Source organism: Mus musculus, chromosome 18, assembly GCF_000001635.26.
Source record: "Mus musculus strain C57BL/6J chromosome 18, GRCm38.p6 C57BL/6J".
Classification (NCBI taxonomy): Eukaryota; Metazoa; Chordata; class Mammalia; order Rodentia; family Muridae; genus Mus; species Mus musculus.
In genome coordinates this window covers 36,905,089-36,908,774 of record NC_000084.6, presented here as the reverse complement: position 1 = coordinate 36,908,774, position 3,686 = coordinate 36,905,089, and positions in this window count along the sequence as shown.

Below are 3,686 nucleotides of genomic sequence, written 5' to 3'. Positions count from 1 at the left end.
ATTGTGACAGGAATTGGGTATACCAGAAGGCCAAGAGAAATACAGATTATGAAGGAATGTCTCATGATGTTTCAACAGAGAACAAAAACTATTGGGAGCTGAAGCCATTCGTGTGTGACATAGGTTTATAATATAACATCATTTTTGCCTGAGAACTTGCATAAAGTTGAGTTTAATAATAAAGTATGTATTTTATTAGTAGTGGAAATCTCAAGACAAGACTACAGTCAGGTTGTCCCATAACTACTTTTTGCTACACTAGTCCATGTAGATGGAGAAAGAGAGCCAAGAGTTGGGGCAAAAGATATGAAAAATAAAGTTTGTCAGTGAGGAAAAGAGCTGAACAAGTTAAACTTTCAAGCCAACATATATCTTGAAAAAAGTTGCTCTAATTGTCAAAGAGGAATATTGTTCCTGCATTAAAAAAATGGTGCCTAATGGGGAAACCTTCATCAAGCAAAGTCTTCAGGTTGTGGAAATGAAATCTCATTTGAAAAGAGAGCACCTGGACTGAAAATGTAGCTGATAGAGCTTATTCCTTGAAAGTAAACACCTAGAAAAGTGTTCCCCTGGATTCTTCACTCAATAGTGGATGTAGCTATAGATCAAGGTGGTCAAGGTACATTTTATGCTGGCACCAAAAATAGCATGAATCATCCATATTATATCAGTTCATAGACATTAAAAGAAGCAAGATTGAGGGAATATGAGGGTCTTGCTCTTGAGAGGATATTGTGTGAAACTACAAAGTTAAAGTTTAGTTTGCAGTGGTGATTACATGGTGTTGAAGATGGCAGACAGTGGATTGGCTGCCAGAGAACACTGAAGCCATAGTGGCCCATGCCTAAATCAAAGTCTATGTAAACTACAAGAAGTGTCGCTGGATGTGAGGGGTATCTAAGCCTTTTGAGGCTCAAATGATTCTAACATAAAATCCAGATGCCAAGCATATAACTGAAGGACTTGGTATTTGCCCTTTGGGATTTTTTTTTATATTGATTTGGTTCTATTTTCCATTCTATATCCCAATTCTTCCATTTTGGAATATTAACCCTTAACTTATGATATTGTATGCAATTTTTATTATTATTTTCATTGTTGTTGTTGTTCTTGTTTTGAGACAGGGTTTCTCTGAGTAGACTGGCTGTTCTAGATCTCACTCTGTAGATAATGCTAGCTTTTAATTTTGAGATCCCCCTGCCTCTGTCTCCCAAGAGTTAGGATTAAAGGCATAGGTTATCATGCCCAGTCTGAAGCTTGAGTTTTTCTTTTAATGTTAAAATATTTATTTGAGCCTGGAGAGAGACATTAGACTTTTAAAGTATGGGGACAGTTAAAAAATACAAAGATTTTGGAAGTTAGATTAAATTGTTATTTGCATTATGAAACAAACCTTGAATCTATAGGGACAAGGAGAAGAAGGTTTTAGCATAAGTATGATGTGTTTGTATGACATGTTAACAAAAATTAAACTTGTGATAATTAATATTGAGTGTCGACTTGATGTAATTTACAACCAACCGTTTAACAAACCTCTGAACATACCTGGAGGAACTGACTAAATTATGTGAGTCTCTGGACAAGCCTGTGAGAGATAGTTTTAAGTTAGTTTAAGTGGAAAAATCCATGAATTTGGACACCAACCTACCATGGGATTAAGTAGCAAACTACACAAACTAGAGAAAGCTTGCTGAACATGAGCTATCACCTGACTCTGTCTTATGGCTTTAGATGTAATATGACCAGTGATCTCAGTTTCATAACTTCCCTGCCATGATAGACTGAACTCTGAACTGTGAGTCAAAATGAGCTGCATCTGTCTGCCAGGTAATTTAATTATAGCAAGTAGAAAAGTAACTACTAGAATATCAAATGTTGGTATTTGCATGCATGACTAAAGATGGATAACAAAAGGCACACCTGTGATATTAATGGTAGAGAAACATAAATAAAATAATCTTCTAGGAAAAAAAAGAATATCAAATGTTCTTTACAGTGACCTCTGTGATTCCAAACTGTATCTGTAAAACCATGTACCTTAGAGAGATATGTGTGAGCTTAAGGTAGCATAAAAAATTCTGTTTCCCAGTTTATAATATCCCATAAACTGAACAGATAGTCATAGCATTGTACAGCAGAAACATATAGCACATATTCCAAGATATTTAAAATGTTTTTTATACAAGTCTTACTAACACTCAGAGCTCCAAAAGACTTACTTAAAACTTAGTAAATAACTTCAGATCACAGTGACAAACCTGTCTTATGTGTATAGTGAGTTTAAAAATGTTAGCATATTCTTATGGCTTATAAATATAATAAACTCTTTCCATAATAATAAAAGCATATTGTTTTAAAATATTATTAAGATGAAAATATACTTCCATCTCACATTGGTCATCACTTTAACATTAGTACCTTAAAGTAATTAAAAATTTTTTTAAAATCAGAATGTTCTAGTAAGTATCAATTGAACTTTACCGCTGCAGTCTATAAATAAAAGCTCAAGTAAAATGCCTTATTCAGAAATGGTGCTTAAGAAACAGTTACTGTAACTCTATGCTCATAATACTGTGGGTCAAGGGAAAATAGAATCTATGTGCCTTGCTGAATTCAAAATACTTTATTATATATTTATGAAACAGTAAACAGGAAGATTTGTCCCATTCATAGTGAAGGTCAGGTTTCATAAAGTTGTTAGAGTGAGTTCCATAAAATAGGTATCATAGTCCTAATTATCTATTGTCATCCTCCTAATTATCTATTATCTATGTATCTATTTATGCACCTATTTTTATTTGTAATTTCTACCTCTAATGATAGTCACATATGTCAACTATGATCGTATTGCTGCTATAATACTTAGATAAAATATAATTAAATATAAAAAAAAAGAAAATTGATATTGCAAATATGCCTAATAATGAATGCAGGATAGGCATTATAGTACACACCTTTAATCCCTGTACTTGGGGGCCAAAGGCAGGTGAATTTCTGTGTATTTGAAACCAGCATGGTCTATCAGCCAAGGCTACATAGTGAGATACTATCTCAAAAAAATTTTTTTATCACTTGTTTAATAATCACATGGAGCAGGCTATATATTCATAGGATTTTTATCAATATGAATTCTCTTTTGTATGTTAAGATTTTTTCTTTATTAGACAAAACAATTTCTTGCACACTGTTTATACCACGAATTTCTAATGCTGAGGAACAGGCACATGTTGGTCATTGTCCTTCCTATGGGTTTTATATATATTTTTGCTAGAATCAATTATTTAATTAAATACTTCATATTCATGTTTTAGCTCATGTATGAATTCTCTTAAATTGAGCAAATTGATAGCCATTTATTATCATTTTCTCTGAATAAATTTAAAATGTCTTTAATGAATTACATATAGAGGTTTTTGAACTCCATTGTGTGTCATTGTTTTGGGATGTTATGCAAATTTTAGGAGCTAAACCTTAGCTGAAGTAGGTTTTATGTATAGGGTCATGGTATACATCTCCTTGTCTCTTATTCTTAACTTCATGTCCATTATAAAGTGAGTACCAATGTTTTTACAGATATCACACACACCATGAGAGGCCCAATGACCATGGAATTAACTCTCTAAATCCATGAACCCCGATAAATTTATCTTCTTTATTATTTCTATGTGAGGTATTTGATCATATAG